Genomic DNA, 24,381 nt, shown 5'->3' on the forward strand with positions numbered 1-24,381 from the left:
TGGCCAACAATGTAATTCTTAAAATAGTTATGCAAGATAAGATACCATTGCTGGCATCTAAGCCCCTGAATGTTACAGATCACAGTGTGTCCACACATTCATGAAATTGCTACCACTGCACACAAAAGGTCATATTTATTCTCCTGGCTTGTTTATATGTACAAAGAAATTTGTGCACACAACTGTAGGTTGCAGCCCTCATTCTGCACATGTTACACTTTCCATCCCACTTACCACACTGTGGAGTGAAGAGAGTCCAAAAGTACTGGAATCTATTTCCTCCTTCCTCTGTAACTGTCTGCACTCAGATACCACTTGCTGTTTGAAGACTCTGTTATTAATCCTTAATTCAAAAGGCAATCAGGCCTTTGCTGTGGGGAGCTCCTTGGTGTGGAACACAGATGTCTATTAGTTCCACATACAGGCCAACCTACATAATTCAGACCATAATCTTCCAGACCACAAGTAGAGAGCAGGTGCAATCCAGACTAGTAATTACATCAGTAAACCAAGTCACACCCTACAGCAGAAGGGACAGAGGACATATATAGCCAATCAAACCTGAGCAAAGCTTTCCTCCTAACTTCAAGTGTGGTAATCAATCAGTGTGCAAGTACTGCCATCCTCCTGTGCGTGCTTACTTGGGAGTAGATTCTACTGAGTTCAACATAGGAATAAGATGCACAACCTATTCACCAATATCCCAAGAGAAATTTCATTGTGTGCACATTCTCATCACTCCTAAACATCCTTTTCCTGGTCGTGGCAGTAGTAGATTACAAGGGGAAAGCATGCAGGTACCATTCTATTCTGCCTTGGTCAGACCACACCTAGAGTACTGTGCTCAATTCTGGGCACCACAGTTTAAGAAGGATATTGACAAGCTGGAACGTGTACAGAGGAGGGAAACCAAGATGATCAAGGGTCTGGAAACCATGCCTTATGAGGAATAGTTGAGGGAACTTGGTATGTTTAGCCTGGTAAAGAGGAGACTGAGAGGAGGTATGACCGCCATCTTCAAATATCTAAAGGGCTGTCACATGGAAGATGGAGCAAGCTTGTTTTCTCCTGCTCTGAAGGGTAGGACACAAACCAATGGATTCAAGTTACAAGAAAGGAGATTCCGATGAAACATCAGGAAAAACTTTTTGATGGTAAGAGCCGTTCAACGGTGGATCAGACTTCCTTGGAAGGTGGTGGACTCTCCATTCTTGGTGGCTTTTAAGCAGAGGTTTGATGGCCATTTGTCATGGAGGCTTTAGTTTAGATTGCTGCATTGCAGGGGGTTAGACTAGATGACCCTCAGGGTCCCTTCCAACTCTATGATTCTAAATTCTTCCCTCAGGATCAAGACTTTGCTAGTGTACAAAAGGATAAATTGTTAGTGGTGGCGGTGTGTCACCACTATGCCTGAAACAAATAGGTATGCTTAATATTAGGATGCTCACACAGAGATATGGGAATTCTGGAAGACTGTGTAACCCAGCAGCAGCACTTCATATCCACATGCATCCCATCCTTGCACTTGGTTCACCCCATGTTGAGAACACAGGCTAAGTAATATGTTCGGAAGTCAGTGCTTCTGAACACAGGCAGCTCATAAATGACATTGGCAAACCTAGAACACATGCAGGTATGTGTCAGTGTAAAGAAGCTGACTCATAAGAAGAAGAAACAGCATATGAATGGATTTTCAGGAAACCGCATATGAGTTTTAATTTATTGATTGTTTTGGCACAGAATACAATCCGGCTGGTTTGTTTGGTGTAGAATTGGTGGCTGTGGAATTCTGAATTAAAATCTATGCACAGGTGAATGAAAGTCTATAATTCAAACATATTTAAGAAGAAATTTTTTGATCAAGTAGGCCAATTGCCTGAAATACTGAAAATGAGTTTTAAAAATTGTGAGAGAATAGTTTTTTTCTGGGCATGTAGAGTTTGGATTTATAGTTACAGTGACAAAGCATTTAAATTACCAATTCTGAATGATGGTGTTATACTAATAAGTACTAAAAGGCATTTATAAAAAATTTGGACAGCTGCTGGCAATTTAGAGAATCACCTCACAGGACTTCAAATGGTGCAGCTACCATGGGTTCACACCCATCTTCAAAGCAGAGAAGTATGTTAAAAGTGACATTTGGCTAAAGCACCAGGGGCTAAATCAGGGGTCCTCAGTGCCTCTCTACCTGGCCCGCAGGGCTCTCATCAGCTCTACCTCATACCCTCCTTGAGCGTTTTGGGCTGACAGAAATGTGTCCTTGACTCTGATCACACTTCTTGCTTAGTTGGATGTATTGGGGGGGGGGGTGAGTGTGTTTATTGGATGCCAGTTTCTGGTCCCAATTCAAGGTGCTCACAGTAGTATTTATTTAGGCCCCAAATATCAGAGAGAACGTCTCCTTCCCTACAGACCCTTCTGGGGGTTAACGACAGTAGATGGGGCCTTCTTGGCAATTCTGCTGCCCTCTGATGTTTGGGTGGTGGTGGCCCAGGTGAGGGCATTCTTTGTGGAGGCCCCCAAGTTGTGGAATTCCTTCCTCACGCAGGTGTGCCTGGCATCTTCACTATACAGCTTTTCGTGAATGCTCCTTAGCCTAGCCTTTGACACCTGAGATTTGTGTTTACAGGACCCACCCTATTCTAACAACAGTAATCTGTTTTAACTGTTCTTAATTCTGAATCTCCATTTGTTGTAACCTGCCCTGATCAAGCTTTTGGTCCATAATTTTATGTACAGATTTAGTGATGTGATGACTGAAGTTTACCAGTACTCCCAACACCAGTAAAACCACAATCTCTACATGGGACCACACTTTCCTCTTGACAAATTCATCAGGCAAAGGAAGAGAGGATTCACTTTCCGTAGCCATTCACTTTCACTAAATATGGACACATCATAGAGTTAACACACTTTAAAAGCACATGACTTCACCAAATAACCCTTGGAACTATAATTTACTCCTCAGAGAGCTACAATTCCCGGCACCTTTAACAAACTACAGTTCCTAGGATTCTTAGAGGTCCCCAGGTTGGTAAAAGGAGCTCTAGTCCATAGAGTGCCTGATGGAGGTAATGACATGCAGTGCATTAACAAACAGGATATGTCACCAGAACAGTAACTCAACACGAGCAAGGATTTTGCCCACCACTAAAATAAAACAGATGTTCCTGCAAGCACGACACCGGCTAAGCCGAGTTTAGAGCAAGTGTCATAGAACACAAATAAGACTCAGCAGGTATAAACCATCAGCCTTTGCTATATCGCTCCTGTAGCTGCACCCTCAGCTATATTTAAACCAGTGTTCAGGGCACTTTTGGGCAAATGTTCCGCGAGTAGTATTAGGAAAGCATTCATATTTAATTATTTCCTCAATAAATGAACAAAACACTTCTAAAGGAATGTAGAATTCTTGGCTTAAAAGCCTCCGCAACTGTGGACCTTGCATTAAAATAACCATAGTTAATACACTCTTGGCACATGTCACGTTAGTATTAAAAATGCAGGCCCTTGGAAGTGCCCATCAAGTATGATTCTTTTTTTTCATAGTTCCCTCATAAAACGGTGATGGTTTAAAACGCAGAAATTCACTCAAGGCATTTTACAGGAAGAGATGCTGGGAATATGATTCTCTTCTATCAGGCACATGGATCTTTTTATTTTAGCTATGCTCCAGGTACATTAATTCTCTGATATGTTTCCAGTGTGTGTGTGTGTGTGTGTGTGTGTGTGTGTGTGTGTGATCATTCCAGGTTTGCATGAGATTTGCCATCATTTTTGTTCCCCTGCATCGCCACACTTGAAATGCAACCTCGAGCCACGCATGCTGACAGACTCCATTAGCATTAATGCTGTTCTCTTATCTTGTGTGCGCTCTCTCTCTCTCTTTCTCTCCTGCCCCCCCTCGCCCCCTTTCTTGTCTGATGGTTCACTGACACAGTTGACAAGGCTGACACCGCCAATCAGCTTCTACTCAGCAAGGTCACTGTTCAGACTTGACTCGTGATTGGCTGCTGTGCTTCAGTGTGTTATTACTGTCTGATTTGATCGGAGGCAGGGGGTGGTCTCCAATCAAACAGAGAAAAGGTCCTGGAGAAGGTAATTAAATCCTGTCAGAGGCAATTATCGGTTCCAGGGCCGTGACTCTGGCACTGAATGCAGATGATCTGAAGCTCTATTCTTGTAGAAATTCAAGAGGGCTTCTGGCACAGATCAGTTAGACATAAAGGAAACAGCAGGCTTTTTGCAAACAATGCAGGTCTGCATTTTAACCTTTTTACACAGCCTTTCTCCCTCTCTTCTCCTTCCTTCTTATTCTTAGGGTCTGGCTACCTCTGAATACATTTTTTTTCTCTCTCTCCCCTCACATTCTAATTAAATTATTGACAGGGTTTCCAAAATACACATAAGGACAAATTACAGGGGACAATGGCTTTCTCAAAATAGCGGCCAAGGAAAAGGCTCTCCACCAAGTCAAAATGAGTTGTGATTTTGGATCCTGTGCCTGAAGAAGCAACATGTGGAAGCTTGAGAGGAGTCAAATGAGGAGGCTCACTCTGACTATACACAAGCTGCAATCCTCTGCACAGTTACCTGGGAGTAAGCTCCACTGAATCACAGGGGGGAAGGGGACTTGTCTCCATGTTAATATGACTAGGAACAGGCTGTAAATTTACTTACACATTCTATTAGTGCGCTATAAAGAGCAGTGATTTTATCTTTAGACTGCCCAGACATCTTTTTGAAAGCTGGCGAATACAGCAAAGGCCACCTTATTTAAATCACCAAGGATCTGTTTGAAACACAAGTTGCCTTATTTGTTTTAGAAAATGTATAAATGCTGAAGCTCAAAAGCATCCTACGTTTGGGATAAAAAGGGGTGTGTGTGTTAAGATTTCTTCATAAAGTTTTTTCCCCTTTAATAAATGTGCGCCTATTTTTATTTTTCCTGGAAATAGCACAGCTATTGCAGTGATTTTAACTTTCTTCTCTAACCGGCTTGGCATTGAAGTCACAGTCCAGAGAGTTAAGTGTGTAGAAGTGAATGGGTTGGATTTATATTTGGCTGTGCTTTAGACTAGAGCCATTGAAATCAATGGGACTTAAGCCAGTAATCTAATTAAATCCCGTTTATTTCAATGTGCCTACTCTAAGCCTGACTAAATCTGATTCCAACCCAGCAGGTATAAGTACGGTGGTACTCTAGTACTGAACGTAAGAGCCCAGCTGAATCAAACGAAATATTCATATATTGTTTGCTTCTTGTTTGCCACAGCAGCAGTTGGATGCCTTTGGGAAGCTCACAAGCAGGGCATCAAGGCAATAGCTCTCTCTGCAACCCAGCAAATGGTATTCATTGTCCTGCTGTCTCTGAGTGCGGGGGTTTTATATAACCCTCATGACTAGTTGCTGCTGATAGACCTGTCCTCCATGAATTTCTCTAATTCCCTAGCTAGTGATCAACCCTCTATCTCATGGAACCAAATGCAACAGATTTATTATGTCTTGTGTGGAAAAGTACTTCCTTTTGTTTGTCTTGAAGTCCTAAGGCAGCTCATATAGCAAAAATGCAATGGCTGGGAGCAATTGGTTCTGTCAAGCACCTCCTCTAAGTCCTGGCACTGTGCCTTGGTTTGGCCCGGCCGGAGCTCCAGCCTCGCAACCTGACACTTCCGCTTTTATATAACTAAACTGCATGCATATAACACTCCTTGCAAGAATTATAACACTGGTTGTGCTAACTTTTATTCATGCACATGACCTCCATGGAGAAGGGAAATCAAAGCATTTCTTCTCTGTGCATTAATTTATTATCTGTGTATAATTCTGTGAACATTTCCGCCAGTGAAATATGACGAAGCTTAAAATCAAAGTTAACGAAAATGTCAAATGCTATTGAGTACTATTTGCATGGTTTTAATCGATATCCACAAACCTCCTTTGCCTTTCATGTAAGAACGAAGGATGCAAACAAATGAAATAGTTGTTTCTATCAAACGTCAAGGGCTAGCTTTGATTCCCCCACTCTCTTTTCACATAAATTTCAGGAACCCACTATCCAATCTTGCGTTGTTTTCCCCTCTTCCCATACATGTCACACATCAAATTCATTTTGACAGCTAAACAATGTTTCCTTTATTTCATTATAGTTTTCTTATCTGGAGTCAAAGCTTCATGACAATTTCAAAGAAAGGAAAATAAAGAACGATCTTCTGGCAGATAGGTACCTTATTTTTAAGAGATCTCGTGCAAATATGTTGGTAAACACTCCAGCTGTGTTTGATTTGCTTTGAAGGCAATATCCAATTCTGATTGTTTTGCTAGCAAGTTCTGCTGCAAGTTTTGTGTTTATATTTTCCAGTCACCCATTTTGCATAACAACCACCAGCACCACCCTTGAAGTAAAAAACCATATCGGTTATTTGCATCTTTCTCTTCATTCTTAGGTAGTTTTGGGTTACAATAAACAGCTTAACTAATTATCACACAACAATAGGTATAAACATGAGACTGTGTTATATTCTAGCCATGTACGCATGTAGCTGCGCACTCTCTACACTGGTTGGACCCACTTTTAACTCAAACCTGCATTTGGGTTTGTTTGTTTTTTACTATGTAGCTATAGTGGCAATGCTCCTGTCATGATCCATCTTATGTCGGACTGCAACCCAATATTGAGTCCCACACCACCTGTTGAATATTATTGCTCTACACCAACTGGCAGCATCTCTCTCCAACAGGTGACTCCACCACTACATTGCAGCAGTAATATGGTACAAACACATTAAGGTACAAAGCCAGGAGTAACGGAATGGGTTGTTTGGTGCTGAGGCTTGAGATCACCCTCTTCCGTGCCTCTCCAGGAATACTCACTAGTCTCTTTGGCAAGCATGCTCAGATTTCCTTTAAGAAAGTTATCACTTTATTCTTCCACAGGATTTCCATGGACTGAGCAGTTTAGTGTATCAGAGAACCACTTGGAGGAATTTAATATAGCGCTACATGGCATATGCACATGTGCGTTTGCAATGGGACTCCTCTCCTCTCCTCTCCATGTTCTGGGGGGTTCTCTCAACCCTTCAGAGCAGATTTAGGGGGCACAACAGGTGCTGAGTGAGGAGAGGGGAGGAAGTCCCATTGTACAACTGGACCCTGTTCCACACACACAACTTAGCTGAATCCTGCCCATAGTTTCTCTTCTCACTACAGTGGTACCTTGGGTTACATACGCTTCAGGTTACAGACTCTGCTAACCCAGAAATAGTACCTCGGGTTAAGAACTTTGCTTCAGGATGAGAACAGAAATCGCATGGTGGCGGCGCGGCGGCAGCGGGAGGTCCCATTAGCTAAAGTGGTACCTCAGGTTAAGAACAGTTTCAGGTTAAGAACGGACCTCCAGAATGAATTAAGTTCTTAACCCGAGGTACCACTGTACATGAATGAGCTGTGGTGTGACTCGACTTGTGCACTCAAATCGTCTTTTGTTGTTTTTTCTTGATTTTAAATAAACTGCAGATCCCTGTGGTGTCCAGATTTGGGAAGCTGTGGTTTTTCTAAACAATGATTCATGTGAACAAGCCAGGATCAAAATGCCATTTCAGATCCTGGCATGTAAACTATTGATCCCCACATCTGAATATTTCAAGGAACAGTGGCTCCCCCCCCCCCCCCAGAATTGGAAGCAGATGCTTAAAAACTCTGCACACTCCTGCAAAAGGAGGAAGGAACAGCATGTGTGGCCAAGGCTCACTGGGGGTCATTCAAATAGTGGGAAACCATGGTTTTCTGCTACATCTGAACCAACTAGCTGCTAGCTAGCCTGTACTTTCAATACATGGAGCATGCAAAGCTATTACTTTTCCCCACCTCCAGCCTAGTACAGGCTCTCAGCCATAAATATTTGGTGGTGGAAACTACGGGTAGTGGAGGGAGACATCGTAAATCAACACGAAACAGCATAAGCCTACTTAAACCTAAATTCTAGAAGTCCAGCATGTTTAAATTAATAACTTTAATAAAATAAAACATTACATTTTTAAAAAATATATGTGCTAGGAGTCCAAGTGCTTGTTAATCATCCTAGAGAGCCTTGGCTTCCATTGGCCAGAACGCTGCCAGGTGGGAACTGGTTTACTTTTTAATGAGCAATCTGGCAGAATATTCCCTGCATGTTTTTCTTCTTTTTAATTTTGAGAAAGGGACTAGAAACTTACTTTAATAAAAATAAAAGCTAAACATCCAGAAAAATAGGTTTGACATGCTGCTGAAGGTGGCAGGTCCCTGAAGCTCTGCACCTTCCACCTGGTTACAGACCTGCCCTAATATGATTGTTGCTATAAAAGCATTGATACCTTGTCTGCTCAGGGAACATATGGTTATTATTTTTCTACTAGATACAGTCAAGATTCTGCTGGTGCTGCTGCAGCAGCAGACATCCCTGAAATACACTGTGTTGTACTGGACCAAGGTTGCTTGCATTGCTATGCAGGAGCCTCGCTGTTAAGTTCCTTTTATCTCTCCTTCAAAAAAGTGTTGCTTTGGTCTGGCTGTCAGGGCTACCGCAGGCATTTTTCAGCATAGTGACAGGTTTTCTGAGGTTACTAGCTGACCCCACTATTCTTCAGCAGCGCTATCTTGCTGTTGGTAGTGGTTCTTCTAACCCGAGTTTGATTGAGGAAGAGGTAACAACACCTGCAGAGCCTGTGAGAAAGGGTCACAGATGGAAACTGTTTCTATTGACTTTCTTCTCTGCAAAAACTTCTCTTTATTGACTGTGAGTTGCATTTTTTGAGAATGAGCTGAAATTCACATGAGCAGCCAGTGCTAGCTTCAAGGCTATCACACACTATCATCTTCCAAGAGCTGCTTTACTTTGCTGAAGGAAGGAAGAAAGAAAGAAAGAAAGACAAACTTGTTCCACTGGGTTAGGAAATTATTTTCATTTCTTGTATGGCAGTTATTCTACTTGGCAGTATCAACATCACTGCAGTTATTTCACTAATATTTCATGTATTAATAAATACATGTTAAAGTTAGTCCCATTATGTTCCTTTCACGAGGGCCATTGGTAGTGGTTATTGTTGTGATGAGATGGTGATGATGATTTCAATTTATATCCTGCCCTTCCTCTCAAAGGAGCCCAGGGCACAAAGGCCACACTGCCTTGTTGCAACCCTTTGGGTGTGGGGAGAGTTCATCATAAAAGTGGATGAGGCCAAAGTGGAGAAGCAGGCAAATCCAGAGCCTAATGAACCGATTTTCATTTTTATTTTTACAGTATTGAAAATGACTTGATGAACCTGCACTAATTTAAAACAGTGCTAATAATGAAATTAGTCTTTATTAGTGTAGATACTATTTTTAATTCACTGAACTAATTGACACAGGCTGCATTCACAATAACCTGGCTGTGCAACAGAAATGTAGTTCTTCTCCATCTAGAATCGTTCATGCTCATTGTCAGCAGACTGCTTTCAGTCCAGATTGATTATTGATTCCACAAAAGTGGATGTGGTTACTTGATATGTGTTTCGATGCCCCTTCCTTGATTCGGTTATGCATGCTTTTTCCTCCATGCACATGCCCCAGCTGAATGAATAAAGGAGTATAATAGAATCATAGAGTTGGAAGAGACCATGAGGGTGATCTAGTCCAACGTCCTGCAATGCAGATTTTTTTTTTTTGCCCAATGTGGGGCTTAAACCCATGACCCTGAAATCCAGAGTCCCATGCTCTACTGACTGAGCTATCCGTGATTGCCATTTTCATATACACCTACCTACAATGTCATTGGGCAGGTGTGGATACACATACACAACATTGCTGGGGTGCTGCCTACATCTGTTTTCAAATGGACACACTGCAGAATCAGTCTTCATTCAATGAGCTTTTCTTTTCAGAATGAAACCAGTTTATCAATTAATGATTTTCAGGGGCAAAAAATAATAAAAATGCAATAGATCCAGATGGTGTGTGTGCACTGAAAAAACAAGTACTCTTCTCCATTGATTCTAAAATAAAATGTCATGTGTGTATGAAGCCTTATTTGAAGAAGCACTAATAATGACTTATTTGATTGGCATGCACTCATTTTAAAAAGCATTGCATTGGGGTCTTTTGCTGCATTTGTACATACTATTATGAATTGGGGTAGGTGCAGGCTCTCCATAATTCCTGGGTTTAGTAAAAATTAAAATTAATCAAGGTTTGATTAAACTTTGCCAAACACCAAAGCCCCCTGGATTTAGTTAGGCTAAGGAGCCGAGCCACCTTGCAGGTGCGGTGATGGCCCATCACAAAAACCATCAGAGGGCACGACTGCTAGGCAAGGGGCTGTGGGGTCCTTTCTTTGCTGGGTGTGAGTGGGCAGATTCAGAGGCCAGGTTTAGGGTTGCAACTTTGAATGACACAGGCTGAAGGAAGGTCCTTGGAGTCAGTTAGCAATGAAAAGATGGAACAGAACTCCATGTAAGCTAGAGATGATAGGCTGGAACAAAGAGACACAGAGGGTGGCTTTTTGCTGTCCTTTGACTCCAATGCTGCCCTTATAGGGGTAGCCAGATCCTCATGGGATGTGAACGCTCTGCAATCCCTCCATCTAGGTGCAGGTTGTATATACAGTCGTACCTCGGAATTCGAATGGAATCCGTTCTGGAAGTCCGTTTGACTTCCGAAAACATCTGAAAACCAAGGCACAGCTTGCGATTGGCTGCAGGAGTTTCCTGCACTCAAGCGGAAGCCGCAGAAGCTGTGTCGGAAGTTCGGCTTCCGAAAAACATTCGCAAACTGGAACCCTTACTTCCGGGTTTGCAGTGTTCGTGAGCCAAAACTTTCGAGTGATAAGGCATTCGAGAACCAAGGTACATGTAAATAAAACCCTACACAGTTAAATAAAACCCTACTCCAGTTACGGATGGGATCCATTCCGGAGGCCCGACCGTATCCCAAAAAGTCCGTAACCGGAGGCACCCTTCTGCGCACGCACATGGCAAGATTGAGCGCTTCCGTGCATGCGTGCATGGCGAAACCCGGAAGTATACACTTCTGGGTTTTCTGCGTTCGCAACCCAAAGTTTACACATCCAGAGGGATGCGTAAGCAGAGGTATGACTGTATCATAAAGACACAACAGTCTCTGCTATACCTCATTGTCTCAAAAGGGAACACAGACCCTGGTAAGCATGCCTGCAACCCTGGAATCTTGCACATTGGAGTGTCGTGTAACAATACACTAATTCCAAAAAGCATGGCACTGGGTTCTTTGTTTCATTGAGATAACTAGAGATACCCCCCCCCCCCCATCACACATACACATATCACATATTGTCTCTCACACAGAGACAATCCTACACAGGCAGACAGAAAGAAAATCACACACACATATACAAGAAAATCAGTCTCCCCCCCTCCTTCTTACGCTTCATTTCATCTACCCCACTTTGCCTTAGTGCCACAGCACTCCAGCAAGGAGGGGATGATGTGAACTGGATTCCCAGCATTGTGCTGGGATGGGCAGAAAGGTTCTTCCAGCCTCACAATGGGGATGATCATTGCTCCCCCTACCTGCTCATTAAATGACCCATTTAATGAGCAGAGAGTGAGGGTTATTTGTACTTCCATGTGGAACTGGTCTGGGTGGGAATGTATCAGTCTCTCCACCCAGCTCAATGCCCTGGAGAGGATGACAAATCCAGTTCCCTTGAGAAATCCAATTTTCACTTAAAGAAAAACCTACTAGTTCTTGTGCTTCTAGGATTTAATAATTTTGAGTATGTAGTGGAAAATGTTTCTAGTAGAATCTTGTGCTGCTGAGCAAACTTCATCAACTCCCATCTGCCTTCAAGCTTCAACGTAATTAGAACCAAAATGTTTGCAGAACCAAAGTTTGCATTCAAATTTATGTATGCCAATGGCTTGAGCCAACCTCTAAATCAGAATCAGAAGTTCAGACCCAGGATTTCTTTGACAACTGGGAAGAGTGGGGGGGGGGAGCAAAGCGAGCTCTGGGTTTACATTTACTGTAACAGGGAAAAAGAGAGCCAGATGTGACTGTCATCAAAGCCCTGAAAGATTATTATTAGTTCTATTTTATGGAGCATCCTTCCTCCAAAGAGATCATAGCCCCAGACTCATAACAACCCTATCATGCAGACCAGGCTTCAAGTTAGTGAATTGCCCAGCACCACCTAGTTAAATTTGTGGCTGAGAGCCAAATTGCACATTAAACAGAAAATCCTTGATCAGATCTCCTGCCATCTTTGTATTCTCCTAAAAGCAGCTGTGAGGGGGAACAATCTGGATGAGGGCCATGGCACTGGGGGAAGGGGGCTTAACTCTACTGCATGCTCATTTCCCAGGGCAAAACATGCCTGTAGTCACAAAACTGGTGTTAACTGTTAAAGTGATAACTGCACTGTTTGCTGTTTTGCTATCAGCCCAAGTTCAAGGAACTTTGTGTTAATCCCACAAAGCCCTAAAAAACTTAGGCCCGAGGTACCTTAGTGACCATCTGATTCCTTATGCTCCAAGGATGCAGGTGGCACTGCAGTCTAAACCACTGAGCTTCTTGGGCTTGCCGATCAGAAGGTTGGCGGTTCGAATGCCCATGAGAGGGTGAGCTCTCATTGCTCTGTCCCAGCTCCTGCCAATCTAGCAGTTTGAAAGCACACCAGTGCAAGTAGATAAATAGGTACCACTGCGGCGGGAAGGTCAACGGTGTTTCAATGTGCTCTGGTTTTCGTCATGGTGTTCCGTTGCACCAGAAGTGGTTTAGTCATGCTGGCCACATGACCCGGAGAGCTGTCTGTGGACAAACACCATCTCTCTCAGCCTGAAAGTGAGATGAGCGCCACAACCCCATAGTCGCCTTTGACTGGACTTAACCACCCAGGTTTCCTTTACCTTACCTTTTGCTCCACTTCAATGGCTGAGATCCTCTGATGAGACACTTCTAGCAGTTCCCCAAGCCTCTGAGATTTGGTTTTCGCCAGGGACCAAGTTTTTAATGTGGCAGACCCCATCCTGTCAAACTCCCTACCAGTAAAGAGTTGGCAGGACCCATTCTTTTCGCCCTTCCAATGCCTTTTGAAAAACTTTTTGTTTAGACAGGTTTCCCCGCCTTTCAACCTGTCAGTATTTGTTTGTATTTACAGAGGTTTTAAATTATGCTTTAAGGATATTTTTGTGGCTCTTTTGTTGATTTTTAGCCTTATATGTCATACTCCACCTTGCTATAGTTTTATGAAAATGTTGAGTATACATTCGTAAAAATAAAGAAAAGAAACTACAGGTACAAAATGTGTACCTGTATATGGCTCTATGTGCCTAATTCATAGGGCCATTTGCACGTGGCACAAGAGAAAGGGCTAAACCCTTCATTTACAAGAGCCACGGCCCCAATCCAATTTGCGGCCTGTGTGCTGGTTTTAGGAAAACAAAACCACATATCTCCTACATTTTGTTTTGGCCTAAGCAGAAATGTTTACTTACATAAGTTTCCCACATCCAAACATAAAACTCTAGCCGCAGCACCACAGTGACTCTCCAAACATGAGACTGGTCTGTGAGGGCATGGCATAAAACCTATTAACTACCCTAAAACCCTTTTTTCCCCCCTCACTATGCTTCCCTCTCTTTTATTTGTCTGTCAAGAGTTCAGAGAAATTGGAATAGGAGTGGAGATTGAGATACCCAGTTCTTTCAGATTATTGCATGTTTGCCCCCTGAAAGCTTGTGTAACCTGGAATGTGCCAAATAGGTTTCTTGATAGTCTAAATGCCACAGTTACCCACATAGTGACTTCCCTTCTTCCTCTCTTTTATAAAGAACCTTATGCTTATCCAAGTATCCAGCAGCCCGAGCATGTAATTGGAGTGTGAAAACAACATACGATTATAGTCCTGCTTAAAAAGAATTATACAAGTTTATGGATATCAGGCATGGATATTTTATGACACTGTGGCGTTATATGCAGGGTAGCCAATGCATAGAGTACATGTCTCAGCATTCCTGACCAAAGCCCATGCTGACTGGAGCTGATGGAAGTTGTAATCCACAACACCTGAAGGGTGCCTTGTCGGCTAGCCCTGCTCAAATATCATAATCAGTTTGAACAAACTCACAGGGAAATGGAAGCTAAGCACCAAACTACAGCACAACATGAGTATTCAAACAAGCAGGCTTAACCTGTACCTTAACTTGTGCCTCACCCCAAATGCAGAGGAAATCCATCACGAAACAGTGGATAGTGATTTGAATAAAGTTTGCATATGCAAATTTATATGCATAGATGCAGATTTAGAACAATTCGCTATACTATTTACATGTCCTAGTCCAACTTTGTTCATTTTTTCTGAAAACAACTTCGTCTTCATCTTCATCTTCTTATTTGGTGATCACTCATAGCCGAGTAAGATTGTCTCCCATGAACACGTTCTTAACGGTGAGTCCATAAGTGCCTGTGGAGGCCAGTTCTGGATCCACATGTCCTCCCTCAGTGGGGACATTGGTTTCCAGGTGGGAGTTGATCATGGTGAGGGTTTGCCAAACGTGCCTTCTCTTAGCACATTTCTCCCTTTCGTCCTGAGTTCAAGCATCCTCAAAGTCCATGAAAACAACAACAACAACAACAACAACAACAACAACAACAACAACAACAACAACAGCTTTTGGGAACAGGAAATACCAGTTTTCCCCTGAATTTTAGCAATTTTATTCTGGGCTTTCACATTCCTTCACTATGCATAGCATTTCATTCATACTGATCCCTAACTATAATGCTATGTACTGTGTGTGTGTGTGTGTGTGTGTGTGTGTGTGTGTGTGTGAAGTAATAAATTAACACAGCTTGCTGCATTGTTGGACTATCCTTGGGGATGTGGCTATATGCCAAAATGAGAGCCTACACATCAAAATTCAAATAGTATCAACTGATAATGAAGACGGACACTATATACACCTTCTGCTGTTTATTTCAAAGATTTAATGCTTGGACACTGAGGGCCAGTTTATACAATTGTGACCCCATAAGTAATCTGTGGGATTGCTCATGCTTGTGGACAGAGTACATGCAAGGAGAGTGACATTTAAAGTAATCTTATCATGTGGGCAGCCCATGCTCTATGCATCATCCGCTCACCCGTACAGCTATTATGTGCCCAGAGGGCTTTGTGTCCAGTAAGGTTCTCTTAACTACTGGTCTCTCCCTCTATCTACTACCACAGACAGCCAGGAAGACATGTCTTTTTGTACATTTCTGGATTTTCTTCACTTGAGAGACATGCATCTGCATGCGTAGTTCAGGGATCGTAAGCAAATGTTTTGAATGCAGAATGTTCCAGGTTCAATCCCAGGGGTCTCCAGGTAGGGCTGGGGAAACCTTCTGTAAGACACCCTGGGAATTTGCTGCCAGTCAGAAGAGAAAACGTTGAGGCAGAGGGGCCAGTGGTCTGGCCAAGGGCAGATTCCTCTACTCCTATGATTTGGAGTTACAATACAGTGGTATAGGAACCACATACACTTTGTTTGCAGTGCATTGGTAACCCCATCTAGCCTTTTTACAAACTATATCTTGATATGGTATTCAGCTAAGTTTTACTTAGGTAAGTGCACTGAAAATAATGAAAATGACTGAGGTTCATTAATTTCAATGGGCTTACTCTGAACAAAACTTAAAGATAAAGATACTCCTGACCGTTAGGTCCAGTCATGGCCGACTCTGGGGTTGCGCGCTTATTTCGCTATACTGGCCAAGGGAGCCGGAGTACAGCTTCCGGGTCATGTGGGCAACATGACTAAGCCACTTCTGGCGAACCAGAGCAGCGCACGGAAACGCCGTTTACCTTCCCGCCGGAGCGGTACCTATTTATCTACCTGCACTCTGACGTGCTTTCAAACTGCTAGGTGGGCAGGAGCAGGGACCGAGCAACAGGAGCTCACCCTGACGCGGGGATTCGAACCGCCAACTTTCCAATCGGCAAGCCCTAGGCTCTGTGGTTTAGACCACAGTGCTACCCGCGTCTACTCTGAACAAAACTTAGCTGAATTCTCTTCACAATGTCTTAGCATTTGCTAATGCTGCCTGTGACAGGCATTTTCAAGGTAGCATAGACTGATGTAGGTGCATGTTTTGGGGGGTGTTGTTGTTGTTTGTTTGTTTTTTGAAGTTGCTGGTTTGCAGGTGTACATGGGGAATAGTGCCCCCACCAAATGCCTGATCTTCCAGCCTGGCTGATGACCAGGAAATGAAGGACGTCCACCTATTTCCTGCATGCAGAGCCACTCCCACCACCACCACCCACGGTGAAGGTGGGGCAGAAAGGTTGCCAAAGGTTACAACTGCATCAGAGGGCCAAACACCACAAAAATTGAGTGTGGCATGACCATAAAGTGACTGCCCAGCCCTGCACACACAGATCAGTAGATGAGAAAACTCCCCTCCACGCACAACTTCTATCTGCCTTTCTGAAGCGACAATTTGCTGTGCGCTATTTTAAAGGGTGCTGAATTAAATGGGCTGAATTAAACGTCTTACCTTTCCCCCCAAAGACTTCCCCCCCACATTTTCCAAAGGTCAGCTACAGCAGTCACCTCCCCTTCTGTATTCACTGCTTGCCTCTATCATTCCATCTCTCCCGTACCTCATTATCTGCCTCTCTCTTATCTTTCTGTCTGGGTCTCTCCCTTCCTTCCTGTTAGAGAATAGAAAAATAAAAGGGTACTCGATTAGCAATGCAGTTTGTGCCAGAACTCCCTTGTCTCGCCCTCCAGGGACTTCCTATCTAGCCATTAACAACAACAAAAGTGGTGAATACCAGCAAGTGTATGTAAACAACAGAGAAGCACTCACTTTGCCCCTTTGAAATGGGGCAGCACTCTAGCGGAGAGGGAACACTTTCCCCCTCTCCACTGTGGTGCTGAGGTCGCCCTAGTTGCAGTCTGATGAAGCCCAGGGCAGCTGAGCAGAACAGGGTGCTCACTGTAAGGAAAGATCCTGGGACAATGAAGGTAAGATGGCAGGATGCCTGGCTACTAGCACTCGTACTCTGGCTTCCCTCCTCTAGTGATCATCAACGGTGCTCAGGGATTATCAGAAGTGAAGTTCTGCTTCCAATAGTGCCTGAGAACCAGTGACGACTGCTGAATGTCCTAGTAGCAGAAGCTGGAGGAAGAATGTTGATTATGGACAATGCACAATGTGTTTTTCCCCGCCACGGCTGCAGAGGCCACTAACAAAATATGTGGGTTGTGGAGAGGGTCAAATGAAAATGCTTGGGAGGATAGACCTGGCCCACAAGCCAGGAGTTTGCTATTCTATTTCTAAGATATGCCAGCATGATTATCCTCCATATCACAGATGTGGGAGAGCAGGGACTGAGGCTGAAAGAGAGTGGCTTACCTAAGGCTACCTACCGAGTTGACCACAATGGGGAGATTCAAACTGGGACTTCTTTGATTTTCAACTCAGTCTCTTGGCTCCTATGCTACAGCAACTCCTGCAAAAACCAGGAGTCATGTAGTGGGGCCAGATTAAGACCTTTAGAGGCTCTAAGCCAGGGGTGTCCAAACTTTTTCCAAAGAGGGACAGATTTGATGAAGTGAACATGCATGGGGGCTGACCAAAGTTGTTGAGCTGACTATTGTTGACTATTTCCTAAGTTGATGATATATTAGTTCATTCCCCAATTTGATTAGAGTTCAATGCTTCCATTTGCTGAGAACTCTTGCTGTCTCCTGAAAAATCTTTATGTGGGACAAGAAGCTACAGTTAGAACTGGATATGGAACAACTGATTGGTTCAAAATTGGGAAAGGAGTACGACAAGGCTGTATTTTGTCTCCCTGCTTATTTAATTTATATGCAGAATACATCATGCGAAAGGCTGGGCTGGATGAATCCCAAACTGGAATTAAGATTGCCGGAAGAAATATCAACAACCTCAGATATGCAGATGACACAACCTTGATGGCAGAAAGTGAGGAGGAATTAAAGAACCTTTTAATGAGGGTGAAAGAGGAGAGCGCAAAATATGGTCTGAAGCTCAACATCAAAAAAACGAAGATCATGGCCACTGGTCCCATCACCTCCTGGCAAATAGAAGGGGAAGAAATGGAGGCAGTGAGAGATTTTACTTTCTTGGGCTCCATGATCACTGCAGATGGTGACAGCAGCCACGAAATTAAAAGACGCCTTCTTCTTGGGAGAAGGGCAATGACAGGCCTAGACAGCATCTTGAGAAGTAGAGACGTCACCTTGCCAACAAAGGTCCGTATAGTTAAAGCCATGGTTTTCCCAGTAGTGATGTATGGAAGTGAGAGCTGGACCATCAAGAAGGCTGATCGCCGAAGAATTGATGCTTTTGAATTATGGTGCTGGAGAAGACTCTTGAGAGTCCCATGGACTGCAAGAAGATCAAACGCATCCATTCTTAAGGAAATCAGCCCTGAGTGCTCACTGGAAGGACAGATCATGAAGCTGAGGCTCCAGTACTTTGGCCACCTCATGAGAAGAGAAGACTCCCTGGAGAAGACACTGATGCTGGGAAAGATGGAGGGCACAAGGAGAAGGGGGCGACAGAGGACGAGATGGTTGGATAGTGTTTTCGAGGTTACCAGCATGAGTCTGACCAAACCGCGGGAAGTAGTGGAGGACAGAGGTGCCTGGCGTGCTCTGGTCCATGGGGTCACGAAGAGTCGGACACGACTAAACGACTAAACAACAACAACTTAAGCTGCATCCAGCCATCCATTTAATAGGGGATGGGGGAGTAGAGAGTAGCTAGGAGCTGAACACATTTGATAGGGTGGCACATTAAAATCCACAATGCTCCATAGCTACTGGACAATGGAAGCTTGCAACCTTATTCTGTTGAGGTCTCTCAGCATGTTTGAAGTAAGACATTTGTTTAAGTTCCTTGCTGGATCAAGACTTTACTTCTCATTCTCTGAAATATCGAGTGGCTTTCACTTCTGTTTTCTTCCTGAGCTATCATATGATATTGCCCAGGGCTGTTAAGTAGTTTATGCATGTCACTCCTGAAGAGGCTGAAGCCTACTGATGGGGAAGCAATTTTATGTATAGTTTATCTTCCCAGTTAATCCAAGTAGACACTGCACACTTTGGGCCCTACATGAATAAAATACAATAAGCCACGGTGGAAAAGTGCAATGGCACTACAGTGAACATTGGTATAAAAACACCCCACAGTTGGCTTTATAATGGAGAGACTACTGGAATGAATGGAGAGAGAGGGAGGGAGGGAGCTTATAAAACATGTTGACAGACTTTGGGTGCTTTTAGACGGGAGTTTATTTGGAATTGGGGCTGTAAGTTTTTTTACAGCACCCACAAGATATCCCCCATTTATTTCCTTATTTCATTTATTTAGACCATTTCTATACCACTTAATATATGAAACTATCTATAAGCGATGTACAGAAAACTAAAACAACAAATGTTACAAAAATACACAGTGTTACATATTCAAACATTACATCACCACTGGTGACCTCATGCTGGAGGTGGTAGATTATTTTGTCTACCTGGGCTCCACCATAACCAGCAAATTCTACATTGATGCTCAGCTGCACAACCGTATTGGCAAGGTAACTACAGCAATGGCTTGCCTCTCCAAAAGGGTTTGGGAGAATGTGATGCTAATGAGCAATACCAAGTTGAAGATCTACCAGGCTTGCTGTGGGTCATGGGCAACTTACACCTGCCATGAGCAATGCCTCAATGTCTTCCACATGCGCTGCGTCAGGAAGATTTTGGGCATTACATGGCAGGACAGAGTCTCCAAAAAAAGAAAAGAAAATATGTGCTCTCCCAAGCCCACATTATCAGGATGTTCTCACTTATGTTTATTTCCACCAACTGGCACATGCTGAAGGCAGGTCCAATTTTCAGTAACCAAGTTCAGTGAAGCTGTGGGCAGTATTCTACTAAATAAATATTTGAGCAGAATGACTTCCTATAGTGCAACAAGACTTTCTCCCCTCTCCTCCCCCCCCCCACCTTCTCCCTACCACCCCCAAAACTGCTCTGGAGGGTTGGAGAAAACCCCATAACAGATTTAGGGGGTGGGTTGGGAAGTCAGATTTCAACAAGCAGAAGCCATTCCATTCACACAAAGTCCCACTTTGTTGAATGCAACCTTGTGATCGCAAGATCTCCATACAATGCATAGAGGGGATCACCTCAGACAAAGTAATATCAGCACATTGGGAGTATAAAAAATAATAATAGGATGGAAGACTTGTATAAGAACTCTGCTACTCAAGACCTGTGTAGTAAACATTCTTAAAAAGGAGCAGTACCAAATGAAAATGGATGGTCATCGCTGGTAGCATTTGTTATACGCATATATCCTAGTTGTTTCTAGTCATTTTATGTACTAGAACCTTAATTTATATATTTATATTTAAGGACAGTTGACTCTCTGCTTTCATTTTAGATACTGAAAATAAGAAGGTATTGGTTCTTGTACAGCTACCAATGCCAGAAAATTCAGTGTACTAGGAGAAAGCCATGCTATTGAAAAATATGAACATATTCATGTGGCATATTTTGCAGTGAACCTACTCTCAAATAGAATCATATAAAATTTGACTCATTTGTGAAAATGATAGGTATACATACGAACCTATTTATTATAAATAGTATAGTAACACTATAGTAATACAGACAATATAAAGGTTGCAGAGAGAAAAGGATGTGGCTTTCTGATCTGAAAATAAAATTGAAGTTGACATCTGCAAAGGAATTGCAAATTAACCAAAGGGTAGCTAAGCTATGCTTTGGAAAAGGGGGAAAAAAGTTATCTGAAAAGCAAAGTAAAATTTGTTATGTATTGTTGAACTTTTCCCCCAACTCCAACACAAATAGGTAAAAAGATTTAGTTTCTCTTCAAGCATTTCCAGCTGAACTGACCTCTGTATACATCCAAGCACCTAAACCAATTGTAGAGGTAGCCCTGTAAATGCAAACAAGTTCAGTATTGATCTACTGTAGAAGAGTTGAGCCTGAACACTACTGTGGCACAAAAAGAGGAAGTAAGCTCCATTAGAAGCTTGCTTTTCTATTATATAGTTCTTCTAGGGGTAGTGAGTTCAACGACAAAGCTCCTTGAATAGAGGCTGCACACACAGTAAAGCTTTGGATTACATAGAAAGAAAGAGGATTGCATAGAAAGAAAAGGATAACTCTGGGGGTGCAGTCCCATGGTCCCTTGTGCACATGGAAGGGCTTTTGGTTGAGTGGATGCCCCCACTAATGGAAGAGTAGGGCAAGGGATTTGTGCCCATTCGCCTTCCTTCCTGTGGTCCCCTTGGCTCCAGAGTGTTGACAGACCCTCCAGAATGAGGTAGGAGGGGACATGAGGGAGAATTCACAAACACCACCTCCGCCCTTCTCTTCCACTAAAAGAAGTGTCCACTAGAAGGCCTTCTGTGAACACAAGGGCACTAATTGGATTCAATCCTAGACCATCCTGCTTCCAAGTGAAGCAGAGTATTCACTCACTGGTCAAAGCACTCAGCTTTACTTAGAAAGATTCAATATAAGATTCATCCTGCTCAAGTTGGAGGGACCTTAGCAAGTTGCTATCACTTAGCAGCAGCTCTCCAACAGCAAAAGAGGAATAATTGTACCCTCCTCTACAAAGAGATTGTGAGAGAACAATTCAAAAAGCATCTGATTGAGAAGCATGGCCACACAGTGAACCAGTCTTAGTCTACCCATCAGACCCTCTCTCTGCTCTGCTTCAAAAAGCGATTTAAAGGTTTGGGATGGCAGGGGGAGAGCAGGATCGTAAAAAAATTCTTTCAGAATTCTGCATGGGGGAAATTAGGATGCAAGCTATTACGTGCAGAAAGAAAGAAAGAAAGAAAGAAAGAAAGAAAGAAAGAAAGAAAGAAAGGGGTAATTAATAACAAATGGATTTTAAATATGTCAGACTTTGTTTTCCCGCCCCCTCAAATCTTTTTGCAAATCAAATTTGCACTGCAATCCTATACACAGCTGCTCAAAAATAAGCTCCATTGAGTTCAATAGGAGTCACTCCCAAGTAAAATAAATACAGAATTGCCATCTCAGCATCTCTGGAGCAGGGAAAACTAAAAATACAAGCCCTGCTACAGTTATCAAAGAAGGAAGTGCTTATGTTTGGGAAATGCATGAAGATTAGTCCTGGGACACCATGGGAGGAAAGTAAATGTTGTGGGGACGAGACTTTGGTGCAGGCATTCTCTGCAGCTTTATTTGTTGAATTTGTTTTCACTGGCAACAACCTGTTTCATTCGTGGAAGATGCAGCTGTTGAAGGAGGCTGTTGCCTATGAAAGCCCACACAAATCTTGGTCATGCCACAGAGCATTTTCTGTTTCCTTGTTAACCCTGTATTTCATATGTCCTAGCTTAAGATCTACATCAGATGAAGCATCTAAGGAGTTCCCACTTTCAGATACTTGTGAGATAAGATTAAAAGTAAAACACTTTGAATCTAAAGTTCAGGAAGTCCAGTATAATTGCACCTTTTACATCCTGCATTGCACTCCAGCAGCTGAATTCCATAGCTCCCAAGAGCCAACTTATAGAGATGCTGCGCTGTTTGATTTGGCACTGCTCAAGGACCTTGGCAGATGATCAAATAAGGGGCACAGAAGAGCAAGAACAGCCTTAAGAAACTGTCTGGGCTGCTGCTGTTGCTACGACTTTTGTGGAGTGAAAAAATATCACAAAATAGCTGTGCCTATTAACCAGTCACACATTTCTCTGGCTTAACTTTTTTATCTCTCTGCAAAATAAATGTGCAGCCTGCTCCTCTGCCTATTTACTTAGAAATAAGGCCCTCTGGGTCCAATGGGGTTTACTCCCAAATAAGTGTGCGCAGGATTAAAGCCTAAACAGGTTTGTTCTGTGGACCTCCTTATTCATTTTACTTGCGTCAAACTCTGGAATGCCAGGAGATTTGGTTCATGGTCCTGCTAAACACCAAAAACAGTTGCAGTTTACAACCCTACTTCTGTATTTAAGTAAATGTTAAGATATAATGTACCTTTCTTCATTTCTTTTCTGTATGAACCGTTTGCCTTAAATCTCAGGTCTTGAAAGCATTCCACACAATCTGGCCTAGGTATCATTTTACCTAATTGAGAACTCGGGGGAAGAATGCAACATGAATGAGATGGAATCTTTTTATTTTAGTTTAGTTTTATGTGCTCATAAATATTCAGAAACAAAATACTATGTATGGTCCAGAGGGTCTCATTGCTTGACAAACTTTTTAGTATTAACAGGACCTCATAGGGCACTTAATCGTACACGATATATAAAGCTATGTCGGAAAAACTCCAAGCATGTTCTCTTTGTCAGCAGTGGATTAGATACTCCAAGAGTAAGGAGAAGATTGATCCCAGAAGCACACGCGTCTCAGTTCTCAGGGACCGTTCAAATGTTAGCCAGACCACTTCCTTGACCTTGTTTCAGCCAAGTTAGGTGGTGCAGGAATGCAGGGACACAGTTCAGTGATGGGGCTTATGATTTGCTCATAGAAGGCCTCTAGTACGAGGCATAAATCATACAATTAGCAATTGTATAACTGGCTTTTCAGAAAAATATTGCAGGTGCAGTTGGGCTGACCCAGGCTGGGATCCTGGTGTGGATGCTAGGTGAGGTTTAATCCTGAGTACCCTGCTGCAGTCCCAGTCGAGATTGCACCCCCACCCCCCTCACTATGCCTATTTGTGTATGGCCGGCGGGGGGGGGGGCATTCCCATTTGCTCCCATGGGTGCCCTTTCCTTATGAAAATTGCAGCTACATAAGGGATGGGTAGACCAGGAGCACAATGGGGGCCAAAAGGTGAATGCCCCCTGTCAGGTTACTGATCAAGGATGCTGAACTAGCAATTTATATTTAGGAAGCCAAAACGGCCAATCACATGTTTTGCTTCATACATTGTTTCAGAAAGTATGAATTAGGTTTGCATTAAAATGTGAACCATGGTGGACCAATGGCACTATTTCATAACTGCATGTGCTCATTTGAGTGTGGACATATAAACAAAGAGAACTTGCCAGCTGTCATCGCCATTCAAGTAAAAGCCGTGGGCTGCCTCTTGTTAGTACCCAGGCAAGCTGGAGGAACAACTATTGCAATCATATTGCCTCCAGATAACTCAGAAATGATCTTAGAACCCATTCACCTGAATCACAGTAGTCAGCTGTGCATACATGCATTTGTGGGCATCTACACACACACACATTTACTTAACCTGGATTGGCTAGAACCTTTCGTGAGCACTCTGAATTGTAACAACCACCACTGGTCAGTGATTCCGATCATTGCAAAATTGCTGAAATTTGGAAAATTGTCCCAAGATTCA

This window comes from Podarcis muralis, chromosome 1, assembly GCF_964188315.1.
Source record: "Podarcis muralis chromosome 1, rPodMur119.hap1.1, whole genome shotgun sequence".
Taxonomy (NCBI): domain Eukaryota; kingdom Metazoa; phylum Chordata; class Lepidosauria; order Squamata; family Lacertidae; genus Podarcis; species Podarcis muralis.